Source organism: Suricata suricatta, chromosome 4 (genome assembly GCF_006229205.1).
Source record: "Suricata suricatta isolate VVHF042 chromosome 4, meerkat_22Aug2017_6uvM2_HiC, whole genome shotgun sequence".
NCBI classification, from domain to species: Eukaryota; Metazoa; Chordata; class Mammalia; order Carnivora; family Herpestidae; genus Suricata; species Suricata suricatta.
The window spans coordinates 147,572,068-147,584,209 of NC_043703.1; the positions used below are offsets into that span (position 1 = coordinate 147,572,068).

Here is a 12,142-nt window from a genome sequence, read left to right on the forward strand (position 1 = left end):
TTTTTAAATTACTCTGGCTAAAATATATAAAATTTTCTACCTTAACCATTTAAGCATACAGTCCATCATCATTAAGGATATTCACATTGTTATGCAACCAACAACTACCATTCAGCTACAGAACTTTTTCATTTTTCCAAACTAAAACTCTGTACCCATTAAACACCAACTCCCCACTCCCCCTGCTCCCAGCCTCTGGTGACTGCCTGACATCCTACTGTCTATCCGTATGATTTGACTACTCTAGGTACTGCATATATGGGGATTCATACAATATTTGTCCATTTGTGGCTGGCTTACTTCACTTAACATAAGGTCTTCAAATTCATCCATGTCGTAGTGTGTGTCAAAATTTCCCTTCCTGTTAAGGCTGCATAATATTCCGACGTATGTATAAACCACACTTTATGTATCCTTTCCCCTGTTGATGGACACCTGGATTGCTTCCATCTTCCGTCTATTGTGAATAATGCTGTGATGATGAACATGGGTATATAAATATCTATTTGAGTGCTTGTTTCTTGCTTCTTTTAGGTATATACCCACACAAGTTGCCGAATCATATGGGAATTGTATGTTTAATTTTTTGAGGAACCACCATATGGTTTCCATAGCTGTTCTACCATTTCGCATTCCCACCAGCAGTGCATAAGTTTTCCGATTCTTCTACAACTTCACCAGCAATTGCTATTTTCTGGTTTTTAAAAAAATCTGTACAATAGTCCTCCTAATGGGTGTGAAGTGGCATCTCATTATGGTTTTGATTTGCATTATCCTAATTATCAGTGATGCTGAACATCTTTTCATGCGCTTATTTAGCCACTGGTCTATCTTCTTTGGAGAAATGCCTTTTCAAGCCCCTTGCCCATTTTTTAATCAGGCTGTTTGTTTGTTGTTGAGTAGAAAGTAAGTAAGATTTAATGGTTAACTCTGCACAGGTCTGAGAACCCAGTCTTGCCCTCCCCACTGTCATAAGCTCAGTCCCTAGATGTCAATCTCACATCCCCTATACCTGCCCCCTCCCCATTGTGCACACATGGAACACAGGAGCAAAGAGTTAGGAGAAGCAACTTACTTCCCCCTTTTCCTAGGACTGAGGAGACCATCACTGGCTCAGGTATCTATTCCAGATAGCAAAGGTTTCTGAAGACTAGACATCCTGGGAGGCATACCCAGAATAAAAACAGCTGACAGTGACAGCTGGCTCTCGAACTGTGACAGTTCAGTGAGTGCCTGCCCCAGCCCCGAAGCCTTCACCAGGAGTCTGCACCAACAAAGATAGCTTTCTGTGCTTTCTGCAGAATCTAGGAGAGAAGGCTTAAATTTGTAGGTGAGAACAGGAGCGGAGCGAGAATGTCCTTCCTCGGGGATGTGAGGGAGACAACATGGGGACAGGCAAGGGCTGTCATCTAGAAACCCAGGGCTGCAGCCCGTGCCACAGGATGAAGGTTTACATTGTCTAACTCAGCAGAGCAGAAGCCTGCTTTCCTCCTGCTCTCTCCACGGCCACCTGTAACCTTCCCTTCATGTCCCAGTTACAGGCACCTTCCGTGTTGTACAGCCCACATCCCCACTCCAGAGAGTTCCGTGGATCTCTGCACAGCCAGCCTTCTCCCCGAGAGGTCTCAGAGCACCTCCTGTCAGATACCTGGGGCTAGGGAGGAAATGTCCCTTCCAGTCATGAGGGAGGTAGTGACCTCGTAGAAAGGAAAAAAGTGACTTTCATGAAGCAGGGTTCCCATGAAAAGAACTGTTCTCTTTGGGGAGGGGGAGGAGGAAATTTTAAATTGTAATGCCATTTGATTGTGGAGAAAAGCAGTTTCCCCATGGCTCATGAAGCAATCCAGGTGTTCCTTTCTTTGCGACGTATTCCCATAGATTGGTAGATCGAGACGCTCTGGCTCTCCCACTTGGCACACCTAGGCTTCAGCAAGGAGTATGCTCCTTTCACAGTTTGAATATTATTCAAGTTTTGATGATTAAAGCTGGTTGGAACAGCATGAACCGAATAGATTACAGTACTCTATTTACAGCAGACTCTTCGCTAGCAAGATCAGCCAGACACGCACTGCACGCAGGCTCTGCGTCTCAGTTGCCTGGCTTCCGGATATGGTACTTAAGCTTCCCAAATTCCATGGTGGTCTTTGCTTTGGGTTCAGAAAGCCAGACTCAGAGCATGAGCATCTTCTGTTTCTTCTTATCAATCAAATAAGCTAATTTAATGGCAAAATAGCCTGCCCATATCTCAAGAGGACAAATCGTGCAGAAATGCAACAAAATGACCTTAAGATCAGCATGGATATGAGCTAGCTCTCACTCAGCGTCAGGGAGATGGGCAGGGGGTGCACATGAACCCCAAGCAGGTGCCCCTCATCACGGCCCACCCAGAAGGGCAATCCTATTCTGGGCAGGACAGACCAGGCAGCTGCCTCTGCTAAGGTGAGCATTGCTGGACTGGCCAGAATTCAGTATGCTTGTTATCCTGCAGGTAGCAGAGTTGGCCTCGTCGATGAGGGATTCTAGATGAAAGCTTTAGAAAATCACGGCACAGGCTTTGGCAAGACAACCATACCTAGGCTTCCATCCTGCACTCTATACCCGTCTGTGATGAACGACCAGGGTTGTGGGTTTTGTTGGTATCTTAAATCCATCAAAACCAAACTGTGGTCCTGCCACGTATGGCTAGACCACAGCTCACACCACCCAGCACCCTCCGGGAAACCCTTGTAAGAGTCTGACCTGGCCCAGACTGATCTATACCTTGTTAGATAAGCCTCGGGATTGTGCTCATGGCGGTCAAAGCAACGTCAAACGCAACAGAAGTTTCTAAGTGCTAACTTCCAACTTATCTTGTTGCACACTGGTAACAGTCTGAGGACTGGGCCCGAAGTAGCACCGTTTTCTATGCTTCTCTACTGGCTTGCAGAGCCTGGTCAATGGCAGCCGTAGCCAACCTATGGGGTTGGGCAGAAGTGAATGGACCTCCGCAGCTGCATTCATGGTCAGGTTGCCAGGGAATTCCTGGCCTGGATCACTCATTCATCTTATTGCACCTGCTTTCTATATGCTTCATGAAGGCCCATAAGCTTCTGAGTTGGTCTGGGAGTTAACTGGTTGGGACCCTATCTCAGGCTATCTAATAAGGAGAACCCAACACGGAACAGGTCTGAGGCTAAAAGACAAAGGTCCTTGACCTCTAGGAGACTACTATGATTCTCAAGATAAACCCAGAAATAATCACTTATTCATGTGATTTGTAGCAGAACCCAATCCACCCGTAAACACAGACAGCACGTGTGACGTGCCTGGCACTGTCCTAGGCACTCTGTAAACACGAACTCATGGAATTCTAAGAGATTTGCTTCTCGTACATTTAAGTCAGTGCCATTTAAGAATCCTCTGACCATGAAGCAAAGTGGTCAGTCGGACCCAGCCTTCCTGAGAGCTCAGAATCAAATGGCGATGGCAGCTATCTGAGATCATACTGGTGGGTCTCTGTGTCTTTGAGTTTATTTCAGGCCCTCAAATAAAATTAGCTGGACCTCAACTTATTACACCAACCATGGAGATCAGTGAGCAATGTGGCTAAACGTGTAATTATTGTGTTATTTTAAAAAGTGATTTATGTTCGGCATGAACAGTGATACTGGGTCTCTCCCTTTCACAGAGGTCAGCAGTTGTTGGCAGGCCAGGACTGTTCCTCCCTTTAACCCATCCAGCACCATGTTTGGCAGTCTGACCTCTGGCAAACACTCAGTCTCTCTAGAACTCATCTGCAAAATGGGAATAATGCCGCCCATACCAGCCAGCAAGCAATGAGCGAGATGTCACAGGAAAGGAGCGGTCCTTCCCACGGCGCTGCACGGTTACTGAGTCTGCACTCATTTAGAAGCTCCAGGAGCTGAATAGCTATCATTTAAGTTCCCTGAGAGACTAAGTTCACTTGCAGTTTTGCCCCACGAGCAAATGCGCAAAGCTGATGGGTGGAAAAGAGAAGGTAAAAATGGAAGTGTACTCAAACCCCGGTTCCATGGTCCCCTGCCACCTCTCGGTGTCGCTAAATATCCGAAAGGAAAACAGGGACGATCTGGTAACAGTTAGATCTCTAATTTGGCCTAAGCCTTTGAGCAGTTTTTGCCTTTTCACAAGACAGAAAGAGTCCCCTTGTCTGTTCTTGCCTCACTGCCTCTGCCCTGACCCTGTTGCTCAGTGCTTTGTAGGGAGGCTGATGAAAAAGAAAGCCTCATGCCTGATTTTACCTTTAGGGTGGAAACCGGCCCAGGGGTGAGGACGGGGGAGGTGCGGGGCTGGATAGGCAGGTGCACGGGCATGGCTTGCACCAACCCGGTGCCCTCTGCAGTCCAGCCCTTGCTGGCCCTTCCTGTGCGGTCACTTAGTTACACGTTTGATCACAGGCTTCTTGTGGCGAATCTCAGACTGGTGGAGTCTTCCTCAGCGGAACGAGGGCTGGAAGAGTTAAAGCAAGGAGCAGACATAGCTTTGTGGTGTCTGTTTCAAGCTCTATTCACACCCTCTACCCACCGCCTTCTCTACCCCTCCCCAAAAAACGAATCTAAAGAATAAAAAAAATAGGAAGTTTTTAGCTGTATTATTTTTCTTTAAAACACTGCTTTTTTTTAAATTAAAAAATCTGGTGGGGACAACACCCTGCAAATATGATACAAAGGATGGACCTTGTATCAACTCTCAAAAGTGCCAAACAGATTCAAGTTATCATGGGAATGAAGAAGCTCCAAGAAAATTAGTCTTCAAAGTCTCAAGTCATAAATCCTATAAGATTCCATTTAGATTAGTTGGAATTCATCAACAAGCATATTTAATAGATATGTGCCCAAATATAGCATCTAAAATTCCACACAATGGAAAACCGTGAAGATACAACTGCATAGCCACTGAGTAAAAAGAAAATCCAAGAAGTAGGCTTTGATGTCTATTACCTGACCGCTTCTCTTGGCATAAATTGAAGCAGGCAAACACTTTCACTCTGAAGTTTTGTGCCCAGCACTGTGCTAGGCACTGGGATCCAAAACTGAACAAATCCTAGATCAGTCTTCAGTGTTTCTAGATGTATCCTGAATTCTTCGTACATCTTTTCTATTCTTCAACTTGCTACTTATTCATTACACTGTCTTACTACAGAAACAGATGTCATTCAAGCATCCAGAAGTTTTCTCTTTAGCATTCTAGGAACTAGAGTAAATGGAAGCAGGTGGGCAAATCTAAAAGTACAGTGAATATTGGTCAGTCCTAGTTAATATTCTTATTTAAGCTCACATTTCTTCTAACAGAATAGTTTTATTGAAAATGTTAATTAGCACAAGGGCGCTTGGGTGGTTCAGTTGGTTAAGCGTCCAACTTGGGCTCAGGTCATGATCTCCTGGTTCGTGAGTTCAAGCCCTGCTTAGGGCTCTGTGCTGACCAGCTCGGAGCCTGCAGCCTGCTTTGGATTCTGTATCTCCCTCTCTCTGCTCCTCCCCTAGTCACACTCTGTATCTCTCTCTCCCTCAAAAATAAACACTAAAAATTTTTAAATAATAAAATGTTAATTAACACAGACAACACATTACACATTGCAAATAAAAGGCAATGAGAAGTAGTGCAAATGTACTGAGAACCAGTCGAGAGTATCAGAAACACATACACACACACAGAAAAGACAAGACAAAACAGACTGGTAGCTGACGGATCTGAGTTCAAACAGCTGTGCAGCGTGGCTAGATTTGCGGTCTCGGGCCAGCTGATTACCTTTCTGAGCCTCATCTTCATTTGTAAAATGTGGATAATCCCTACCTTGCAGTGCTGATATGAGGATTAGAAATAATATATGTAAAGTACTAAAATGTAGTGGGCAATCATAACTGGAAGCTATTATTATTCTATTATTGGCATTTGTTACAGGTTTGATGATTGAATAATAGGTAAATTAGCTGACCTCTCAAATCCATATCAACTCTAAAATTATGATACTAAAAAATGGAATTAAAAGTTCACATATCAAATCCACTTAGAGATATTTTTAACCATTTTAATTGTGATGCAAATCTCTTATGCTTTTCAAAGTAAGTACTGATAATGAAACTCAGAGAGTACAATATATATTCACGCTGTGGCGTACCGTGAAAACATTTATGATCAAATTTAGCAGGATGGGTGTCTGTGGCTTCTGAGGTCTCCAGGGGCTGCTGCTGCCAATTCTACTTCAGCTAAGCTCTCCTTTAGAGAACATTTCTCTAGGCCAGACACTGGGATGCACGTTTTACAGGGGTAATCTTGGCCACAATTATTCCCTCCATCTTCAAAGGAGAGAACGGAAGCTTACTGAGATTAAGGATCATTCCAAGGTCACACAGCTAGGAGGCAGAAGGGAGCGGACTTCAACTTTGACTCCCAAGCCCTTGTCTTTACCCACTCTGCAATATCGCTGCAACTCAGACAAACCCTAAAAGCTAAACAGAAGAGATTCGAGAGTCTTGCCAGGAAATGTACACACAGAAAAGGAAGAACAAATGTCAGTCACATCTACTGCATTCTTTATTTGACTCTATTCTGTTGTCTGCATTTTCACCAAGTCTCTTAAAGAAGATCAGCGTAGGGGCACCTGGGTAGCTCAGTCGGTTAAGCATCCGACTAGGGCTCAGGTCATGGTCTTGTGGTTTGTGAGTTTGAGCACCATGTGGGGCTCTGGGCTGACAGCTCAGAGCCTGGAGCCTGCTTCAGATTCTGTGTCTCCCTTTCTCTCTGCCCCTGCTCCTGCTCTGTTTCTCCATCTCTTTCAAAAATAAATAAACATTAAAAAAAAAAAAAGAGATCAGTGTAATATATTAGTGTAAAAAGTGGTAGAATACAGCTATCCTTCCTCTGGATAAACATCCAAAAGACTTGAAAGCAGGATCTCAAGAGATATTTCTACAGGGGCGTCTGGGTGGCTCAGTCAGTTAAGCCTCCGGACTTCGGCTCAGGTCAGATCTCACGTTCGTGGGTTCGAGGTCCGTGTCAGGCTCTGTGCTAACAGCTAGCTCAGAACCTGGAGCCTGTTTCTGGTTCTGTGTCTCCTTCTCTCTCTGTGCCTCCCTCTCTCATGCTCTGTCTCTCTCTGTATCAAAAATAAATAAAACATTAAAAAAATTTTTTTTAAAAAAAGGAGAGATATTTCTACACCCATAGACACGTATTAGAGGAGTCCACTTATATGAGGTATCTAACGTAGTCAAATTTATAGAAACAGAAAGTAGAATGGTGGTTGCCAGAGCGTGGGAAAGGGGGAGATGGGCATTTGATGTTTAATGGGTAGAAGGTTTCAGTTTTGCATGAGAAGGTTCTGGATATCCATTGCGCAATGATTTGGATATTAATACTACAGAACTAAACACTCAAAAAAGGTAAAGATGGTAACTTTTATGTGTTTTTTTAACCACAATTAAAAAAAAGTAGCAGAATATATATTTGTATATATATAAGTATATGTTTTTATATATATTTACGTATATGTGTGTGTGTATCCTTAAAAGAGTTAATAGTTTAAAAATTTCAAAATCCTATAAAATAATTATAAAATCAATACCCGTGGGGCCAAGAGCAGCCTTTGCATGTCTGGGGAGCTGACCTCTTTCTCAGCCCAAACCCGATGCCCTGCCCCAACAGTGCTCAACTGTTCTGTTCTAGCTTCTGAATCATCACCTGCTACCACAGAATCAAGAATCTATGAACCATCTGAACTTCATGCAGGTATCTTCTCAAGAGAAATGAGGAGTCTCCCCCTTCGCACCCTAAAGGTGGAAATGCCCCAAGACAATTAAATTCATTTCACAAATAGCTGTGTTGCTAATGATCAAGTTGCCTCACCTTCATTTGCAGCTCCAATTTCAAGTGATTTCTTCGAAGAAAGTACAGACTACCTTCCTGACCTAGGACTTGGGAAAAATAAGCATGTAGCTGTTGTAAAAAGAACCACAGGATCTGCTTTTAGAGTGCTCCTGATCTCTGATCATTTTTGATACAACAGGCAGATAAGGAATTCTGACTCACTTTTTCTCCTTACCCAAAAATATTCAGATGATTTATATGGCAAAATTTACTTCAGATGAAAGTACTTTCCAGAGATTATGTCATCCAATATTGGGAAATGACCCTCAATTTCCTGAGTATAGCAAATGACCATTTTCTCCACAAACTACAAATATTTTAACATTTGGGTCTAATGTGATTTATCTGTCACAAAGAGATTTCTTATTCTCCAGTCTTCTGCCATGGTTTCTGTCTTGATTTATCTTTACCTATCACAACCAATGGCTGGATTTCTTACTTATGGTGTTTCTTCCTCCCCCTACCCCCAAGTAGGCATTTAGTTGACCGATTATAGAATCACAAGGTTGGTTATAATTCCGTTTCTCCATCTGACTTTGAACTTAAGTGTTCCAATTACTTCGCCTGATCCTAATAAGTCAGTAGCGTGCTAATGCTTGCCTTGATATTTCTGAAATATACAGGGTGTGATTAGCATGGGACTGCATCATTAGAGAGCAAAATGAAAGCGGGTGAGCAAAATCATGGCTTGCATTTAAGCAAAGCTGCCTGTTCAGTGAACTCACAATGTTACAATGATCCTAGAGACACTACATGCTGTAACTAAACATATATTATACTTGGAAAAATCCTCTGACACTCCGGAACCGTCTGTCTTTTGCTACTACTAGAAAAGATCGTAGAAGGATAGGCCTGGTCCAATGTACAAAGTTCAGAAATTTGTTTCAGCAGAAATAGCTGAAGATATAAGGAATCCTTGAACCATAATAGGGTAGGGAAAAAAATGAAGAAGGAAGGAAGAAAAGAAGGAGGCAAGGAAGGAAGACAGGAAGGAAGGAAGGAGGAAAGGAGGGAAGGAAAGAAGGGAAATCTTTAGTCAGCTCGGCTGGATTGCACTGATACGTCCGGGCCATAAAACAAGAAAGCTTTACTGTAATCCTGTTAGAAGAAAAAAAATACCCATTCATACACACATATCAAATGAGATGCTAAAAAACTGCATTAGCATCAGTGATGTTATGTGAGGCTATCAAAAAATTTTAACCCCTTTATATCTGTGTATAACTAGGAATAGTGTAAACTTCTGGAAACTAGCAGGAAAAAAAAGGAAACACTTTAAACTGGGAATGATATACAGCCAAATCAATAGATAAATAAAAGAAAAAAAAGGTAGCGCAACTGAAATTGATGCCAAAGATTTATAAGGTTGACTAAGTAAACAAAAATGGAATGGATCACCATGGAAATGCATGAATATTGAAATAGGCAAGATTTGAATAGACTAATGATACGCCTCACTTAGACTGACAGGTGTTGATAACAACTCTGACACTCAATCCACACCAACATCCACACTTCTAACATGTTTATTCCTAGAAAACAGGAGCTGATGTAAAGGTTCCATTGGTAAGAGCTTCTACGAAAAATACATTTTCTAAATCTTAAAGGGACTAACTCAATTCTCATCTACTTGGGGAAAAAAAAGGTTTTATCTATTTGCTTTCTGGATATGAGGAGCTGCAGTTAGCACAAGTCATTCTCTTGGGCTCCAGTCTTTGTTCCAATAAACCTCTCACAAAACTGAATTCTCGCTCTGGCTTATCTCCCACACTGAGTACTTGAAGTATGACCACCACTCATTAGAAACATAATTAAAAAGACACAACACTAGATCCACCCCCCCAAGCACATACAGATGAAAACCAATAACCCTTAATCTATTTGTTACCATAGCTACCATAGGATTTTTTTTTTTAAATTTCAGTACAGTTCTAGGTATTTCGTTTGGATTGTTGCTTGCAAATCAAAGTTGGAAGACCTATAAATTTCTGTTAACTGTGTAGAAATGGGAAGATTGAACAGAAGAAGATGTTTCTCTTCATCACAGACAAATATGGTTTATAAGTTGCATGTACAGAGAAGTTATTAAAATCGGGTAAATGCATCAGCCCATAAAACAATTTAAATGTCATTAAATTCGTATAGAGTTTAAGGACACATATGCCAGTAATTCCCTTATTTACAGCAGGATGATAAATCAAGTGCACTCAGAACAATGCATAGGACAGAGACTGTATTCATCGGTGGCACACAGCTCCATACCTGTAGAAACACCCAGACTATGTAACCACTCAAACACATGCATACCAACCAGCCCTTAAAGTATTCACCTGTGCGTTACAGGGCAACGATTTCACCAGGTGCCAAGGTGAACAATCTGTCAAATCGTTCATCATCCCCCTAAGAGTGAAAAAAGTTTGCATTACACTTCCCCCAATATAATTTTTTAAAACATCAAGAATGAAGTGGACTAATTAAATCTGCCATTCATCCTAAACCGAAATAATTCCTTAAATCTGCTCTCCCAGGGCTGAGCTGCACAGAAGACCACACGGCAAGGGGAGGAATTCTGTAGGGACCAGACAGATGACTTTTAAAGAGCCTGAAATTAGGGTAAATAAAGCTGTAACCAGGACAGATCTGTCCCTGCAAGAGGAGTCCAAATCCAGGCGTAGCTCGGCTGATGAGAGGCTGGAGCCTGCATCAGTACAGCATGACTATCCCTGAGCTGACGAAGTGGAAGTTTCGCGGGCAGAAGCAGCACGGCGTCCTCCACGGTCCGGTCCCCCCAGCGCCGAGGTCTCGCCTAATGCTACATAAATACCTGCGTCCCCGGTTCGCCCGGGGCACGCCGCGGCACCAGCACCGTAGGGCAGGAGAGCGTTTGCAGAGCGGCAGGGATGGTAAAGGCGGCGGCTCCGTACCCATCGGCATCCCCAGAGACCCGCCAGAAGACCCGCCAACTGACCCCGTCTGCGGTTGGGTTCCAGAGCCCAGGAACGACAACTGGCTTCTCGACTGGTGGACCCAGGCATCCGAGACTTGCGCTCTGCCCCTCCCCCGTGACGGCTGGCCGCGGGCAGGCAGCGCGTCCCCATCTTCCCCAACCAACGCAGACCCGACCTGCCTCCCGGAGCTGCCTCGGACCAGCCCCGGCTCTCGGCTCCTCTCTCTCGGCCCCGGGCGAGCACGCCCCTCCCTCGGGGCCCGGGGCCCGAGCTGCCCAGCGCCCGCACCCGCGCGGCGACCGCAGAAAAACCTGGCGATCTCGGCCCGCTCCAGGCCACGGAGACACGGACGTGAGCCCTCGGCCACCCTGCACCCCCGCCGGGGTCGGGGCGCGCGTCCCACTTCCACACTGCACACCTCGGGGTCCACTCTATCCCACACATAAACAACCCCTCCCCACCCGACACCACATCCTCGTCCCTTCACCCTCCCCGTGGGCTCTCTTTCCCGCGCCCCCCCAAACATGCTGGCACCCATAAGCTGTTAAGGGAAGGGGGGGTCACAACAAGGTCTGTGCCGGTTCCCTTCGCAGGGTTTTCAAGCTCCTCCACCTCGAAAGTTACTTGGGATTGAGTGAAGAGACCTGGTCCCCAAATGCGGGGTCTGCCGACGGGAATCGGCAAAACCCCAATCCGGCTTCCAGCTGCACAGAAGCACGCCTCCCCAAAGGGCAGGGCGAGCGGCCGCCCCCGGGGTCCAGCCCTTCGGTGCCTCCTCCTGGCCCCCAGCCCGGCGCGGGCCCTGGGCCGCTCTGGGGAGGTGGCCTGGAGAGGAACGCGCACTGCCGGGCCCAGCCAGGGGGGTGCCGCGGCCGGGGGTCACACTCGCCTCCAGCAACCCCAACCGTCGCGACACTGGCCCCGGGCGGCCCCAGCGCATACACACCCAGGGGCAGGAAGTTTTTTTTTCCCCCCTTTTCCCCCCTGGAGCAGCGCAGGCGCAAGGGCTCATGCAGCCTTGCGAGTCCAGACGCGGGAGGCTCCAGCCGCCGCCGCCGCGGGAGCCGAGCCCAGCGTTCCGGGTTCTCGGGCCCCGCTCCCAAGCCCGGCCGACCCTGCGCAGCCTCCAGGACCCGGGGTCCCCGGCGCCGCATCCTTGGCGCCCTAGCGTGGCTCTTACCTCCGGCCGCGCAGCTCCGGCCCCGGCCCGACGCGCAGAGAGCCGAGGGTCGCGGGTGGGCGCAGGAGGGCTGATGGATAGGGGACGGCGCCGGCGGGTAGCGGTAGCTGGGGCCGCTCGGGTCCTGGCC

General features: G+C 46.0%; 1 protein-coding gene across 1 annotated transcript in view; it reads right to left on the reverse strand.

Annotated features, from left to right (window-relative positions):
* Positions 1 to 12,118, reverse strand: part of KLHL29 (kelch like family member 29) — a 305,147-nt gene extending 293,029 nt beyond the window's left edge. Inside the window, exon 1 of the mRNA XM_029938230.1 lies at positions 12,013 to 12,118. The gene's annotated coding sequence lies outside the window, so the exon portion shown is untranslated. The remainder of the gene's footprint in view (positions 1 to 12,012) is intronic.
* Between the last annotated feature and the right edge of the window lie 24 nt (positions 12,119 to 12,142).